Source organism: Lonchura striata, chromosome 3 (assembly GCF_046129695.1).
Source record: "Lonchura striata isolate bLonStr1 chromosome 3, bLonStr1.mat, whole genome shotgun sequence".
Lineage (NCBI taxonomy): Eukaryota > Metazoa > Chordata > Aves > Passeriformes > Estrildidae > Lonchura > Lonchura striata.
This window is the reverse complement of record NC_134605.1, coordinates 74,601,933-74,620,485: the sequence shown is the minus strand read 5'-3', so window position 1 is coordinate 74,620,485 and position 18,553 is coordinate 74,601,933.

The window sequence follows — 18,553 nt, the reverse complement described above, 5'->3', positions numbered from 1 at the left end:
ATAATACAATTTTCTTAATTTACTCTTAATTAACTCCTTTTGTCCATTTAACTAAGAGCAAAACACTACAGCCACTGGAGCTCATAGTCACATGTCAGAAAAATGGGCTTGCAGGTTTTTTGTAATTTTGAGAACAAAACCTAACATACTTAGCACTCAAAGAAAATTATTAAAGACATTTTCCTACAATAAAAATATGTGTCTGTCAGAATTTTGTATTTTTCTGAATGAGATTTACTAACTTGTATTCATGAAGTCATGTATAAAAATAGAAAACATCTGACTTTTTGTTTATTTGCATCAACTAAAATTATATATTTTTAATTGTTTATATTATAATATTAATACATGCTTAGTAATGTAAGTATATTTTAGCCTATTTTTATATGTATATTATCACTTCAGTAATTGCCTTGATGAAATATATATAGGTATTAATAGAGCTACACCATGTATAATGTCTGTATAAATAATTCAAACTTTCTTAACCTAACATTTGTCAGTGCACCCAAAACTCAGGCTAGCATAAGAGTGAACATGGGAAATAGGCTAAAAATGCTCTTGCTTTTGCTTCTCTACTTCTGAAAATATTTATGTAGAGGGTGTAGTGGAATCTGCATGCTGTGTGAAATCCTGGCTGCCCATCTCAGGCTGCCTGGGGAGGTGAAGGGCTGTCTGTACTTTACCTCTCTTTATCCACGTCACAGTGGATAATTTTTCAAGTCCCCATTCTCAATGGCCCTGCTTCTGCAACATTTTAGGCTGGGTTGTATGAGTCCCATGAGTGGCACTGAAATGTGCTCCCACCTAGGTGAGCAAAGCTTTACATGAGAGCAGTCAAGTGCCAAACCAGACCTCACCTCTCAGCTACTGCTTGGCACACTGGCCATATTCTTGGGACATGACATTATTTTCACTGTTTCTTTCATAATTTTCTACTTATTGGTTGCTTGTTGTGACTAAATATGGAGTATGGACCAGGTTTATGACAGATGTCATTTGGGATGGAAAATTCTCAGTCGTATTTTTGATAAATGGAAAAGTATTTTCCATGTCCAGAACTGATATGCATGTGTGAAAATTCCAAATACTTAGATATTTCTCTTAACTGTTCTTTAAATGTGCTGTAAATTTAATTTTATTTTCTAAAGAAAAGTTGACTCATTATCATTCTTGTTGAAGCAGTTGTCTTTCCTAGCGTAGAGCTTTTTCCATCATTAAACTGATCCGTTAGAAAATTAAGTAATGTTAACAAGAAATTTCTCCTTAATATGCAATAAATATAGGTTGTTGGAATGATAAAAACAGTTTAGTTCAAACAATTTAATTAACATCATTACAAGGATTGCTGAAAATATAGTGCAAAATAAAATAAAATCACTGTCATGATCCTGACCCTGTGTTGCAAATTAAAAACACAGTTAAGTGTCATAAATTTCAGCAGCTCAATTTGGGTTCATTTAACAGAATTATGACAAAAGCAAATGTTTTGTCACTTTCAGACTGTTGCCAGGAAAATTTGTAGTGCATAATTAATGATAATCCACTCTTTAATTTGTATAAATAAAGGCACAGAAAGTTGCCACTGATAGCACAAAAATAATGTAATTTTCCATGTTAAAGCAATAGAACAGTTCCATCTAAAACAACGAGTTAGAGGAAGGATAATGGAAGGTGTCAGAGGCACAATAAATAAGATTAGAGTGGACAAGAAGTGAAAAGTATTAGCTGTATTGAAATTTTCAATTAGAAAGGCAAAGTAAATCCTTTATGAATCCACCTTCTTTTAAACCTTTTTAAATAAATGCTGTTGAATTGCCTGAATACTAGTGGAGACAAAATCAAGCTATTTCAAAGAAATGAATTATGGTTTTATGTAGTAACTCCAGACACTTAAGAATTTTTAAGAACAAAGATAGGCTTTGGTAAGATGTTGAACACCTGTGCTTGAACAGGCTAGTGATAATTGGCTGGTCGCCTTCCTAAACGGACATGAAATATCAGAGTATCAGTGAAAAATGTCAAAATATGTTGTGTACTGGATACTATGACGCACCCTGCTTTCCCAGTTTCCTTATATGGATGATGTTTCTGGGTAATGCATCCTGCCAAACATGAGCACTGCAGAAAACCCCACATGAGGTGAGTGATTAGATGAAGACAGTTTTCATCAGCTCACTTCTGATATATTCATAACATGAATTGACATTGAATTTTCTCAGTAATGAAGCAGGCTTATCCACATGAGCCTTCTAATTTTGTCCTTCTTTTGCTTGCTTAGGAAATGTGACAATTGTTTCTTCTATCCAAGGAAAATTTCATTTGTTCAGACATGAATGCAGACTCAGCAAGAGTCTGGACAGTGATTTTCAAAGCCATAGTGTAACTGGAGGTGCTAGGGATCCAACCACCATTTGAGTGGTTCTAGCTGAGCAAAAAAGACACCTGCTTAGGTGCCTTACTACCAAAACCATAGTCACTCTGCAGTTAGATCTCTTACAATCATATGTGCAGATTAGCTCCAAGCAGCACAGGTACCAGTAAGTGAGCCTTATACCTTCCTAGTAAAAGTTTTAATTTTTTTCCTTTTTTATAAATTTTTGTTTAATTAATTTAATGGATTGTAGTTTTGAAAATAGTTGCCAATTTATGCGTGAAATATACAGGAGTCCTTAAATAGAGTTATTTAGGGATATCTTTAATATAGCTAATCAATATGCATGCCACACTATTTCCAACTACTGCAAAAGTTGTTTGGACTCCTGTCTCTGTTAGGATTCTTTTTACCTTCTTTAGTGAATCCTCTGCTTTTTCTCATATTCCCAGGATCGTACACAGAAAACATGAAATGCTGCTAAAGTTATTATCCCATACATACTAAGAAATATCCAGAAAACTTTCTCTTCCAGCTGTGAAGAACCGATGTGTTAAACAGGTTATTCACAAGACTTGCTTTCCTGTAATAAACCCAAAAAGGGCAGCTGAAATAAACATGCTTTCTAAATACTATACTTAAGTCTAGATGGAATTTCAGAGTAATGTTTCATGCCTCTTGTCAACACATAAGGATAAAATACTGTGTCAAAGACTCAGCATGGTAGAGAGATGAAAGAAAGAGGCAGTACAGAATTTATCATTTACAGGGGCACTATGAATACATCCATGCTAATAAACTCAGTGTGTAAATGCTGCTGACCTCCACAACAAGTTGACTGCTAGCTGTGGCCTTTAGAAAGTCCAGCTTCTGCATGGCACACATGGAGTCCTTGAGAAAGACTACTTGACATGAGTCATTTTCATAGGTTAGACAGCTGTAAGTCTTTTCTCAATAGCATTCCAGGGACTGTTCAATTTACTGGCACAGATTAATAACCTATAGGACTACTGTCCCCATTTTTATCTTTGAAATGTATTCTGACATAGGAGGAATCAAATTACAGTTGTACGTCTGGTCTGTTCCTTCTCCTCACCTCACTCCTGCACCGTGAACTTTCCCAGATTGAAAATAAGGATCATGTGCCTAGGAACATCTTCACAGCTTTCCTTCACCTCCAGGAGCAGTGTTTACCTACCAAACCCCTTCTACCCTTTATCTCCTAGCTGCCATTTTTAATGGTACACCCCATCAGAATCACGAGCAATTAGCTCCATTGTGTGCCATACTTACACTCCCCAGTGTTCTCTTCCCTGCTGAACCCATATGTGAGTTGAACATTGACATCCACCTTTGACAGACAGATACCATCATCCCTAAATGGATCCTCGGCATATCTGCCACACTTGCACCATATCAATGGCTTTCAAAAATGAATGTGTACAATTCTTATCCCAAAGAGATCAGATGCATTGTTAATTGTTCTTTTATCTAAGATTAATATACAATTCTTACCTGTTTCATATTTGGTAACTGAGGTATTAAAAAGTCTGGTAAACCCCTTCCCTGATTGCTGTCCATTCTGAATTTTGAAAGCAAAAACAATATTAGGAAATGTGAAAACAAATAGCCTTCAAACTTCAAACTCACTATGTTAAAATCTTCTAAATGTATAGGAAGAAATAAAATGAGAATTTCATAACTTTCTTAGTGCATTTGCTTACCAGAGTCACTTCTACTTCTGTGTGAAATTGTAGGTGCAATGGGGAATGCTGAACCAACCAAAAGTAAGGATCAATATTTTAATTTACATAGGACATTTACATGGTGGGCGAGATAAATGGCTGGATATTTCCCTTTTCCTCTCACAGGAACCAACTCCAAGAGGTTGGAGTGTAAGCAATTAGTTTTAGTGTCACAGGTAATCTTAAAAAGGTTTAACAATTTTAACTGTTACCTGTGCAGTCTTTTATCCTCAGCAATTCATCCCAGAATTTTAACTTATTTTGGTTTAATTGTTCATACATGAAACTGTTTTTACATCATGTGATTCTAATCAGTTCTGAATACATGCTGGTTTTGTGAATATATTTTAGTAACTCTTTCAAATGCTTCTAATTTAGTAGGAAATGGGTTTTTTTCCAATGCCATTTATTCTTCTCACAGCTTCTGTGAAATTGTGTGGGTCTTGCAACGTTTCCTCCTGAGGCTTAAAGACCCAGGTGCTGTGTTTGCTCTGTGAGTCCGATTTATGTGCTTGTGAGTGCAATACAAATAAAAATTTCCTACTAATGATAAAAATTTATCTTAAAAACCTGCCATGGTGACTGGTCTCTGCTACTGATGACTGCATGGAATAAGAACATGGAATGGCATTTGGTTAGAAGGCTTGGCACAAGTTTCTCCAAGGGAAGGGTACCCTAAACATGAACTCCTAAGTCTCATGTACCATGTCTCCCCATGCACTTTTGATATGACATCTGTGTTTTTGGAATATCACTCTTTTTTTTTTTTTTTTCTTCTGTTGATGTCCAAAATATGTAGTCACTGCTTGCTTGACTCCCCTTAGATTTATTCCTCCTTCTGAGTTTGCAAGCCACATTAACCTTCCAGATTTTCCAGAGAAATAGATAGCTCACTAAAGTAGTCTGACTTTATGGGTGTAGTTTACATTATTATTAAAAATCATATCTCTGAGTATTTCTAAGTATAGAGAAATAGGTTACACACTAATGCATCCTTGTGCAACTGCTCTGTCCTCTCCAGCAGACCATGGAGGATCTGTCTGCCCAGCACAGGTTCCAAACATTGCAGTCTGGCATAACTTTGGGGGGAGTGCTGCCCACTCTTGTGCTACCCCATATCCCTCCTCAGCACATCGAGAAAGTCTTGCCTAATGTTTTTCACCATTTCAGTGTAAGCCTTCTGAAAACCAGGAAGTAGAGACTCCCCTGTCTCCAGCAAACTCTCCAGCACAGCTTGCAAGATGCTTGAGCCCAGCAAGGTCCTTGGGGATGAAAGCAGAAGGTGAACTCCTCCCCCAGTTGCCCCCCCAGGAACTAAACATCCCTCTGCAGACTTGCTAAATGTATCCTCATGACCCTGCTTGACAGCTGGTGCTGAATTGCTGAGCTATGCAGTGGGACCTGCTTTGGTACAATGAACTGGCTGCAGGAGTCATCTGGTTATAATTGAAGTCATAAGGAAGGAGGGGAACAAGGGAAGAATGGAAGGAAGAGAAAAGCACATGGATAAATATTCCGTAATACTTTGATAAGCCTAACCAAGAAATGTATTCTGTGATCCGTGTGCTAATGAAGCTCAGCTTCACAGAGGACAGCTGATGGCTGCCTATACATTCACTCACCAATCTGTACTATGGAGAACTGGGAAACTATGGGATTGGAATGGCTGGTACATAAAAATATAAAAAGAGAGAGTAACTTGAAAATACAAAGAGGCTCAAACATTATTTTTCTTGTGCCTAATCCAAGAGAAAATGTATGTAGGGTTTGAGTTTTTTGTTACTTGCCTATGTGTGTGCATGTGTTTGCACATTTGGATGTATGTAACAGCTGTTATCTTTCTAAAGTAGAAAATAATTTCTTATTTTTTAGAAATAGTGATATTGTAAGTAATGATTTTATTTCTCTTACATTCAAATGGTACTGAGTTTCTGAAGTATATTTTAAAACACAATGTGGACAGAAAAGCAATTTCATGCCACTAATCCATACTTGTATAAGCATTAAGAATAAGGACACTTCATATATTCCAGCTATTGCATAGCACCTTGCATAGCAAAGGTCCAAAAAAGAGTTTGAAATGTCATGGTTTCTTGGGTTTAGAGGTGTCCATAATTTTTTCCATCTCGACAGTCTGTTGCATTAGGCAATAGAATATGCTGCTTCATAGAAGGGAAGATACTTAAAATAACCAATTTCTTTCCACAGCTCCTCCCCATCTGACCTACAAAATTTGGGTCTACAGGGCAGAATCCTGAGAAATACTCAGCTGTTTGAGCTGGACTTTTTTTTGTGCTGTAGGAAAGGGTGTGTATGGTTGGCTCATTTCATGCCTAAGAGATTTTCTCTTGAGTGCAGGAGGGGGGCAAGAAGGGCTAGGCCACTTTGAATACTCCTGTTTTCCTGAACCCTGTTGAGAATGACTCTCCTAACAGTGCTGGTATAATTGTGATCACAGTGATAGGGGAAAATGAGCTCTTCAGTGTTGCTTTGACTCAGTTCCTCCCCAGTCAGCCTGCTGGTTCTTTACAGACATTGCCTCATGCCTCAGAGAGCATTGGATTTGCAAATTGTGCTCCTGAGTTTATCCCTGGAATTTAATTGAACCTTTCACTTTCATCATAAGAAAGATATTTGCTATACCTTAATCCAAAATCCATATTCTAAAGACTCAGTAAACTACCCTTTTTCCTTGGATATTCAGAAGGATTTTATTTCTTTCTGTGAATAATATCTCTCTGCAAAGTGGCTAATAGTTTCATCTGCTTTTATATTAGCAGTAATAGTAGTGCTGCAAAGACACCATTTTTTGGCAATACAATTGAGAGGTTTACAGCAGTCATAGCTTTTAAGATCCCTATTTAACACAGCATTTAAGCACATATTTACAGCAAATGATCTGAAGCGGGAAAGCTGGGGCAGAATACTTCTGAGCCTTTTAAACAAGGAGCCACAGACCTTTTTGGAGGACATCTACTGTTCTAAAGTTGTTTAGATTCCATTCCAGATTCATTTGTTCTACAGAACTCTTCTTTGGGGTCAGCGTTATGCTATAATGCTTGACCATCACAAGAGTAGCCAGCTATGGATTACAGCCCTGAAGGAAATTGCACAGAGACCTGTACAGCTTTCTGTGATTTATTTCAAAGGTCACACCTCAGAGCTTGCTGCCCACCATTGTGCAGTTTTGCCTCACAAAAAAAAAAAAAAAAAAAAAAAAAAAAAAAAAAGGTGTATTATTCAACAAAACAGAGCATTTAAAATGGAAGTTTGAGTCATCTTCATTCTCTTTCCCTGTGACTTCACCATCCCTTTTGTCCTTGCACTCTTCTGCCCCAGTTTCTTCATTTGGATCATGTTGCAAGTCTGAGGATGTTCTGTACTTATCTCCACTATTGGATGTACCACATTAAAGGTCCAATAAATAACTTGATCTTTCTGGCAATACACTGATTATTAAAGCAAAATATCACATATCTGTCAAGACAGACAGATCTGGTAAGAAACCAAGTCTGTGTACATGCTCAAATATATATATGAAAAAAATCATAATGTAGCTGAAGATTGAGGAGCCTGAAAAATGAAGAGTAAGTGGAAAATTATTAAATGGTAAGTGATATCTTAAAAGCATATCAAAGATTTTAAAAGGTTCCATGAAGAAAACAAAGAGCTATTAGTTAAAAAAGGTAAATTGCAGATAGCACTACTCTAATATCAGTCCCACAATAGCCATCAGAGATGAACCAGTAATGTAATTTCTTTTAAATGGATGCTATTCTAGTCACACTTATCATCTGCAGAGAAATATTTCTAATATCTATATCAGATGATAAAACTATTTTCATTTATTATTGTACTTGATTTTTTCCAAGATTCCTACCACAATTTCTTCTTCATGCATGCCGTTTTTTTGCCTCTATAACTAATACTGAATTTGTAAAGTTGCCTCATTTTTTTATATATGACTCAAATGTTGATAGAAATTTTAGAAATAGGAAATATTTTCTTGCTTTAAGAATGAGATAAGCCTTTCTGAATTTCAGCCTATATGTAAACACAGATATAAATGTACTGTACTCAATATATATTTATAATGTATAATTTAGAGATATCTCAAGTAAATATTTTTTAGTAATTTCTGCAGTAGTCAGTTCTCCTCACAACATTTTAGCAGGACAATCTGGTTTACTCATTTCTAAATGAAAAATAAAATCTAAATAATGTTCAGGAATAGATTTTTGCTGAGTTAATGAGTGATGGATCGTGGTGAAATAATGCAATAAGTACATGCTGTTGCCTTTGGGGAATAAAGCAAAAGGGTTTTTCCCATTTTGTACATTAGAACCACTTCGTAGCTCAGACTTCATCTCCATTCACAGTGGCATTTAACCCCACTGTCTGGTTATTATGCCTCTGGTATAAATACACCAAATGTTAGCAGCATTGGAGAAGACATAAATGAAACCCAGCAATATTACTGATAGAGTCTGTACAAAGTTTGCTGCATAGCCAGCTGAGAGGAGTCATTTCTGTTTTCCAGTCAGTAATTGGAGTGTAAGATGCACTATGTTTCAAGGCCTTGAAAGCTTGTTTTTTAATGAGACTGACAAGGTAAAATCATCTATTTTATCTGACTGAAGGTAGGGATGATTTGACTGTGATCTATGAATACCTGTGTAAGGAAGCTATTTCTTCTCATAGAAGGTTCTGTAATCCAGTGGAATAAAGTGTAATGAGATTCCGTGTTTGAAAACTCAGAGCTATGCACATTCAGACAAATATTACAAGAGAAAAGTCAATTTACATTGGAATAACTAAGCTAGAGATCTCTTGGATTCTTTATCACTGTGTAGGATACATGCTTTGCACTGAAAAAAAATGATAACAGCATGTGCTTCCCAAGGGGTTTATTTTATGGTCTTGTGCCTATCTTCACAAAACAAGCCTTCCCCTTCTTACACTGAAGCAGTTGGGCTTATTGAGGCAGAAGAACAATATAGACAACCAGAGTTTTCACCAAAGAGATTTGGTATTTGTGTGTTTATTTGAAAGATGAATGCTGACAAGAAATTATTTTCCCTTAACTAGGCCTTCCCTGCTACTTAATGTATGATTGCAAGTATGGTAGAATCAACTAGAAAATTCTTTGGTACACTGATATTCCTACTTCATTGTTAATTGTTAATATCTATGTTTGTTAATATGAGTTACTGCTCTTATTTAAATCAACTATAAACCTTAACACTTGAGGTCTTTTTTGTAGCGTGCACAAAGATGATAATTTCTGATTTAGTGACTGCTCTTAAGGAAAATAAATTTAACAAATTTAAGTCTGTATTTAAAAAATCTATACAATTATGCTTTTATGAATACATATAAATCCATAAGAGGAAAAATTGCCCTTAGTCAAGAAAATTTGTGCATTTCATTGCCATAAATCATCTCAAAATGTCCTCTCTTCTTACCTTCTTTTTCAAATTAGGGTCTGTATTGTTTGATTAGTCTTGTAAAACTTTTCAGGAGATAAGCATAAAACATTCTGTGTCAGGTAAGCTATAAACAGAAAGCAAATTAAAGAAATATTGAAAATATACATCAATCAGTAGTATAAAGTGGAATACTTTTGTCAATCAACTGTAGTTGAAGTATTTCATTTTTAGACACAAACAGCTATTCTGAGGTAATTTTTAAAAGATATTAAGGTAGGATGTTTTTCTCTGTGAAACTGGTATTATTACATTTTAACTGAAGCATACCAATTAATTCTACAAGTCATTAGATTTTTTTTTCAAATTAGTTATGGTAAATTTGTTTTTATTCCTTCAAAATCAAAGCGTATCCTATCCCATCTCCCTTGAGCTTTTTATCTTTAACAAAGTCCCAACCATATCCCACAAAAATAACTCTAGTGTTTCAACTTTCAGTAATTGGATGGATAGAATAAATAAGTCCTTGGCTAGATAGCAGTATTTGCTTTAGATTCACAACATTTTTCTATAGTTTAGATCACCACAAATCCATCTGATCTGAATATGAAAGAAGTTATTTTATAGTGTTTAAAATATACTACATATCAAGTTCTAAGAGTTTACATTGATCTAATGCATTGAAAATGTAGAAGATTGTGTGCTGGAAAACCATTTAAAAGATTTGACTGTTTTAGCACTTCTACTTACAGACTGTACTGATATCACATGCCTAAAAAGAAGATATCTGTAAAACACCTTCTAAAACATAATTTACATTTTCCATTAATAAAGCATTAACAACTTTGAGTGTCTGCTAAAAAGTTGTAAGGAACATACGTGACTGTACCTTCTGAAAAAATACAGCTTTCTCTCAATTCCCAAACTCAAATTTACTTACAATGTCATTTTAAAAAGTCTTACAGCCTTGAGAAATTATGAACATTGTTTCTTAGGCAACTCTACCAGTGTAGACTGCATAACATGCTGAACAAGAGCATCATAAAAGATATTAATTATTTGCAAGGGCAGGGAAAAACTGTGCTCCGACTTGCAGGACAAGAACTGGAAGTGCTCAGCTGGGATGGTGAGAGGGAAGGGGAGAAGGGAGGCTGATCCCACACTGCCCTTTCTTCCTGAGTGGGTTGGACAGACTATAGACCTCTAGGACACTCAGGGAAAACAAACACATGCCTTTTTTCTTTTCATTTACTGAGCAGCCTCCATGCTCTTTCATTCTGCATAAGACTGAGACTACAGGAAAGTATTGTACTCAAGAAGCATAGCTCCTCTTATGCTTCTATACATTGCAAGCCTCAGTAGATGTTTATATACACCACATGTACTCACAAACACAAATACAGCCTGCCATTGAAATCTAGTCAAGCAGCATTTCCATCATTTATTCAAATCACGTTTTCAGAGTCACTCTGTATTTTTAGTCCCACTTAAGCCAGCTTCTGAGCATCATATTTAAGAATTTGGGTTGTTGGAGGTCTCTTGTTGAAAAGCCATATAGGCTGCAAGTATATCTGAATATCAAAGGATCAAGTGGTATTTTTGTGGGGAGTTAAAAGTCTGGCCACAGTGAACTGTCATATTCCAGCTGAGTAATTCCTTTCTGCTTATTCATTTTCATACTGTATTCTCAACAATAATTTTTGTATGCATTTTAATGTTACTTTTTTATACCTCTGTTGTGACTACTCCTGTGGCAGAATGGGAAAAAGTAATTTTTGCTTTTCTTCTGTGAAAAAACCCACAGAGCAGAAATCCTGTGGGATGTTTTATGCTTTTTGTTGGCTAAATACACATGGTCACCAATTGATTTATTTTTCTCTGTTTCGGAACACTGATCACTCATATAGTGCTGTAAAAATAATTAATAAAAAGAAGTGATGTGTTCCCAGTTTTTGCTTTTGCTAATAACATTTTGTTTAATGGGTGTGTCAACAAAATGAAATATTGAGAGAGAGATATTGAAAAATGTGCCAGTCCACATTAAAGTTATTTGTTTTGAACAGTTACACATATTCATTTATCTGCAGCCCAGGCAATGAACAAAGATAAAGGAAAAGTTATTTTCTATTCACTTGGTGTTGGTGTGACCCAGCACAACAGTCTTGCTACCTGACTGGTGAGGGAAAAAGCCTATTAACATGCTCAATGCAAGTTCAGATGGAAACCATGAAGTAACTCCAGGGGGGTCTAATCCTTCAGAAGCTCCAGACAAAGTCCTCTGACTCTGTGATGGTAGGACTTATAGCACAGGTAATCCTTTAACTCTTGAAAACACCTAAGACTCTCAGACCTATGATCGATCCATCTTTAACACCAGGTTGCATGACTAGCAGAAGACATGGCAATATTATTATGACACTAAACTTTTCCCTGCAGAAATTTTAATTAATGAATTAGAGACAGAATTTATTCCACCTGAACCCTTTATAGAAAATAAAATATAGAGTTTGGAATTCTGGTCATGGGATCTGCATTTACTTTTTCCACTCCTGCATCTGACTGCACACAGAAAACAATCTGTTTTATTTTTGACATATTAGAGATGTTAGTATTCCATCCAGAACTGCTGGGGTCTTGTTAGGCAGCATTCAGTTTTTGTACTATTAGAATGTAGTCTAACACTGAGAAGCATATTAAATAATGAAGTGTAATGAGAATTCATCTTTTTCAGCCCCTATAATTTGTTTTGGGGCCAGATGATTGGGGTGAATTTTGGTTAATTCCTACGTAAGTATTTGTTAGCAAAATTTCAGCCTTCCATTTTTCCATCTCTTGGTTTTAATCTGCTTTTGTGTTACCAGATACTCACTGTTACTGAAGGGTAGTACACACATATTCTGTTTTCTTACTGATCTCTTAGATGTGCTTTGAGAAGGGCTGTTCATTGGAGACTGTCTGTGCTGAAAGACTGAAGCTGAGTTATGCCAGAGAGCATTCCTCAACACTGTGCTATTGCCTGTTCTTGTACCTAGCCACGGAACAGGTTGTCACATTGGTCCCAGCCAGAAGAGGTAAATTGTTAGGATTTTACTGTCATATGTATTACCCTGCTATAAAGAGTGTAATTTACCTATTCAATTAACATGAGCCATGGTTGTAAGGGCTGCCATTTGATTTTCTAAACTGGATGGGCATTTCATAATCAACTTGTAAAACTGGGCCATGATGCATAAGGAGCTATTAAGCCATCATTTACAAACACTTTGAAATAACGCCGAGTTCCTTTATGCTTAAAAGAGGAAATAACTGATGTATTTCAGTTTGGTTGCATTTGATAAATTCATGCAGGGAAAGCCTAAAAGCACTGTTAATTAATCAAAATCAAACTAATGGAGCAAACACATTTGTGAATTAAGGGGGAGGGGAGATTTTTAATGGAGCTCAGGGGAGTCAGAGTCCCAACTTCACTGAATTTAAATGGGAATTTGCTGCCTTGATGCCTTGGGTGTTTCTAAAAACCTCAGCCTAAGCAACTGTTTGTGCCCCTTCCCATCCTCATTTAGGAGAAGCTGTTGATGAAGTAACAGCTAATGTTTAATGGCATGTATTGTGTTTATGCATTTAGCATGCTCTGCATGTCATATGAACATTAAAAGCAAGCAATTCCACTTTTCCTTATGGTTCCCTCAAAATAAAGATATTTTTGGACACTAGCTTTTCAAATATAATCAAAATTTTTCTTATCTTTCAATGTAAAATTTACATGAAAATTAAAAATGGCATTGAGTAAAGTCATAGACAATAATGTGGAAAACCATAAAGAATTAAGTGTTTCCTGTGGAACCTTAAAAGAATACTTCCACTGGTAATAAATATAAATTAACCTAATAAGGACTTCATTTCATTAAAATCTACAACTGACACTACTATTGGGAGAGATAATATATTTTGAATTAAAAAACCCTTAGTGAAACTATAGCTATGTAAAGTTTCATCAGAAATAGAAGCCATTCTAAAGGGTTGGTTTTTACAAATATGTAAATATGATACCCATTTAGAGCTGCCTTATTGATTTTTGTTTTAAAAAACATTTTGGGTTACTTTTTTTTTTCAATAGTATCTGCTATGATTATTATGCTAATTTTTTTTGATCCAACATTTTGTTTGTTTTTTAAAAAATTGAAAATTTTTTGGCTGCCAGTTTTATCATTGAAATCACACCTATGTTTTTTTCTACTTGTAAATGCTGGTGTGGTGTTTGGTAGGGCATGAAGGGGTCTTGTCAGACCTCCAGAGTGGCAGAGCAGTCATATTGTCCAGGTTACAATGAGTGAACTCCCTGCACTTGCTCCTCTGCTCACTCTGCAGCCCTAGCACACACTGAGAGAGGTACACATTTCTGAAATGCACCTACCTGGAGATATGGCAGCATTTCTAAATTAACAAAATATATTGCAATATCTTTTGAAGTCTTTGAAACAAAAAAATAATTGGAACTATTCACTGCTTCTTTTAAGGCAACTGGAATAGGATGGGAGTGGCATTTTTCTGTTTCCCTTAAAAGCAATGGAAGTACAGCACCCAATAAGCTGAGGACTCCAGTTTTGTAGTGTGTGCTCCATGAAGTGCCTCACTCTTAGTTTCCGACAATTTTCACTCTTTGAGACAATTTAGCATTTGTTGTGCAATGGGCAGCAAAAAATTGGCAGACCAATTTTTTCTTAAGTGGTTATTCATTTATTAATTTTATATAGGAAAGATTTATCTAATTGATAAATATAAATTATGAAGCTTAGTAAGGAGCACCTGAGCATATTTTCAGTGTCATCACCAAAAGGCATAATATCTTCCATTTATAGCTATCTAAAATGAGAGAAGGTTTTGGAAGTCAAGGGATATATGACTTTGCTAAGTACCTTCCCTGATTCAAGTTCCTATCAAAGCCATGCAGAAGTCACTCATTTTACATATGTTGTAGTAAGTACTTCTTAGGACATATTTGAAACTTATTTCTGAAAACCTCAAATGATGCACAGGAGAAAAAAGGTAAAGACAGGTCAAGATTATGAGTAATTTTAGTAAATTAGTACACATTGGGCTTGCTTGTTTACTGACCATTTTAAAGATGATTAGAATGTGACAAACACAAGAACAGTGATACAGATTATTTCCAGGACACTTGTCTTTAATTGTGCTCTAAGAATAAAACACACTGCTATTTTTTAAGACAGTAGTTTCCAGTAAAACTTTAGAAATGTTTTCCTAAGCTATTATGCATGGGAATTTAAATTATGCTAATATAGTATTGTTTGTTTGTCAGGGCATAGAATATGACAAGCCTTCCTCTTTGTATTTTAGATTTTACATACACCCACTAAAGTCTAAAACTAAAGGTTACACAAAAGATCTGCCAGAACTTTCTAAGAGCTATATACAAAAGTTGGAAGGTCGCTTGTTTTGGATTAAAGGTACTAGCTAACAGGTTTTAAAGACATTTGAAACTAATTTTTTGAAAGCTGTAGGTGGTGTCCTTTTTGGATGTCATAGAACAAACAAGAAATATGTTGGTTCACGTGCATAATATGTCCCAAAGTTATATGAGTACGACATTGTTATGCCTGCTGTTATAAAAATTTGTCTCTGAATCTCTGAACATTTGTGTTTGAAAATCTGAGTCCTGATAAATAAATTGTTCTAACAGGAATACCAACTGTAGCTTTTCTCAGGCTATGTTGTAAACAAGTGTTTGTTGTAAAGAAGTCAACTGAACTGTATCTAAAATTCTTTTTAAAAATGCTAACCAAGAGAACTTGGGATTGTTCATGAAATTGGATTTTTTTTATGTTATAATTTACTATATTAAAAAAAGGTAACCACATTCATATTATTGTCAGTGGCTAATTTTGTTTTGGATGTAGGCCTGCACAGTCTCAAGTAAAATCAATGATTTTCCAGTATCTAAATAGTTAAATTTAGAAACTTAACTAAAGGACAATTAGGCATTCCCAACAGTGCCCTGCATCAAGTAATTTCAAGATCCAGGACTCAGAGCTGTATTTCTATCTAAATACATCATGGATAGGAACCAGAGATGAGGAAAATGATAGTTTAAGAAGTGTTTCTCTCAGCCCTCTCACTTCTGTTCAATGTCAGAAGAAACTCAGATGAAATGTAAAGAGCTTATGACATTTGAGCAACAGGGGAGAGAAAAGGCTGGGAGGGGGTGAATGGAAACTGAGTGCTACAGTTTCACTCTGCTAGTTAATGTTAAATAAAACTTTCACAAACCACCACAAATCACTCTACACATTTCATCATTTGAAGCCTTTTTATTTCATGTTTTCTGAACCCCTGAAGAGTCATTTTAATTCCTTTCTTGTGACGTTTTCCTTTGAGACCCAGAAGCAGGAGAGAAAACTTGAAACCCTATAACAAAAAAGCATGTTTGTATTCTTTTGGTTTTTAGAGGGAATTGGATTTAAAAAAAAAAAAAAAAAAAAAAAAAAAAAAAAAAAAAGAAAAAAATAAACAGCATTCTATCTGTAAAAGTTGCATGCCCAGAAAATACCTGCCTAAACTTCAGCTACTAATATTTTTTCTTTCTTTTATTTTGATAATAACTTTGCAGACTTTGAGAGCACTACCTATGAAAGCCTGGCAGCTGAATTTGAGAGAGGTCTAGGTATCTTTCTTTTAGATATGCATCTTGGAAAAATCTTAGTATATTTTGCTAATTAGTACTTCCCATCTTTTCCCTTGCCCACTGGGATAGTGAAATAATGAGTTATTGCCAGACTCCAACATTCAACTACCTCTGACTGACCATTTCTTTGCCATGGAAATGAAATTGCTACAGACTCATGTAATTTTCTGTTGTGACTTTATTTTATGGCTTATTTTCCTGACTGAATTTTTTAATTGCAAATTCAAGGTATCTCATTGTAATTTAAACATCAGACCTAAATGTGCAGTCCCAATCTTTTGAATAGCAGTCAGATGCTGTTTTCCATAGTATTTCACTGTGATATGATAGCTGTAGGCCAGACCACTGTTATTTTGATGAGTAAAGATCTCCAGCTGATTATAACACTCACCATTTTCAGGGAAAATATCTTGGGTTTTTTGTTTGATTTTTTGGGGGTTTTTTTTAGCTAAGCAAGTTTAGGGACACCATGGAACTTAAATTGTTGAAGCAATGTGTAGTCTGGGTACCCAGTATGGAAAATCAGAGGCTCAGTAACAGTATGAAATATAGGCAGGATATATCAATTAGTAAAATCTATTCAACTGTGAATTTATTCAAAGCAAAGGGTTTTAGACTGGTTAGATCCTTAAAAATGAAGTATTCTCATGTAACAATGCAAAAAAAAAAAATTGATCCAAGAAAAAGCAAAATGCATATTTGATTTTGATATCATAAAATCAAAATATTGGACTTTCAAAACTGAGGTTTGAAATAAGAATTCCTGAAATGCTGAGATTTCATGCAGGACAAAAAAAAAAAATTTAGATCTCAGTTAGTATCATCTTAATTGTTTAAATTTGCTATGGATGTAATTATTCCTTGTACATTGATGGTTTTTCTATTTTTGCCTTAATATTAATTCTTTGGTTTAAATTCTAAAAAGATAGCTAAAAGGGCCTATATAGGTGAGTCTTACAATCCCTCATTAAGGGATGTAATGTTAGCTTTGATTTCAGCACATGCTAGAGTGTTATGATGCAGCATGCTGGCTAAGAAAAGGAACCTAACCTGTAATTTGAACTGTCCAAGGTTCTGTGGTAAGGGTCTTTGTGCTCTTCTGTAGGTAACTTATGTCTCCCATAGACAAAAGAGCACTTTCATGAAGTTTTATTTTAGATCTTATCATGCATTCCTGGCAGGCATATAATGGATTCAGTAAGAATGTGTACATGGAGGAGAGGAAGAATTTGGCCAAAACCAGTTAATTTTATCACTGTTAATTGCAAGTCTCAGAGATGTGTTTGGCTTTGTTCCTCCCATTATTGTTAAACATTTTCTCAATCTGGAAGACACAGATGCAGAAAAGTAATCAATATAATATTTCCCAGAGTTAGAATATTTGCACCTAAAAATGGAAGAAGCTGGCCTTGGTTTCTCTGACCAGACAGACTGAAACATGATCCGCTGAGAAGAGCATTCAAATACCCATCTGAGACCAGTTTGGTTATTGCACCCTCTTCTACCTCTTTAGAAACAGGGCTGCCAGGGAGCTCTGGGTGCAGCAACAGGGAGAGTACATGAGGCTTGGTACTGAGGGAGCTGACCTCCAAGAGAATGCCTATTTTTCGTAGATTCTCCATTTTACTTTAAAAAAAAAAATCAGGTTATGCAATTTGCTAAGAAATCTCCAAACTGAAACTGAAAATCAGATGATGGATTTTGAAATTAATGTTCCTGTGTAAAGCAACCCATCCCTTCCCTGTGTGAAGCATCCCTTCCCAGGCTAACCTGTAGTGTGACATTTGGGACATGCTGAAGTGTATGCTCAAACTGCAAGTTTATCATCAGCTGTTTTAAAAGAGAAAATTAACTCTTTCCCTTTTACTGAGGATTTGTGTGTTTAGGTCAGTGCCAAAGCTAAGGTTCCCATCCAGCCTTGTAATAGGAGAGGGATAACAATTCAAATCTCTGGTTGCTGTTGGCAATAGGTGTCCTTACATTCACATACCTGTTGCTGTGAATCCAATGAGATTAGAATAACTGGTTTGATTTAGCCTGAAGAAGGCCACAATGCCCTTCAGATACTTAATAATTAGAAAGTCAAGACCACTGTTCCATGGGCTAAGGTAAGAGATGAGATATTGTTCAAAAGTTTTTCAGGGAAACAAAACTAAAATGTACAAAAATGTTACAGAATCTGCACTACTGAATACTTAGGCAAGGACAAATAGCTGCCTAAGATGGTTTAGTCATAAAATACTGTGTTGGGGAATTATATGACCTCTAAAGGTCTCTCCTCACTTTTTCCCCACCTTTGTTTTTT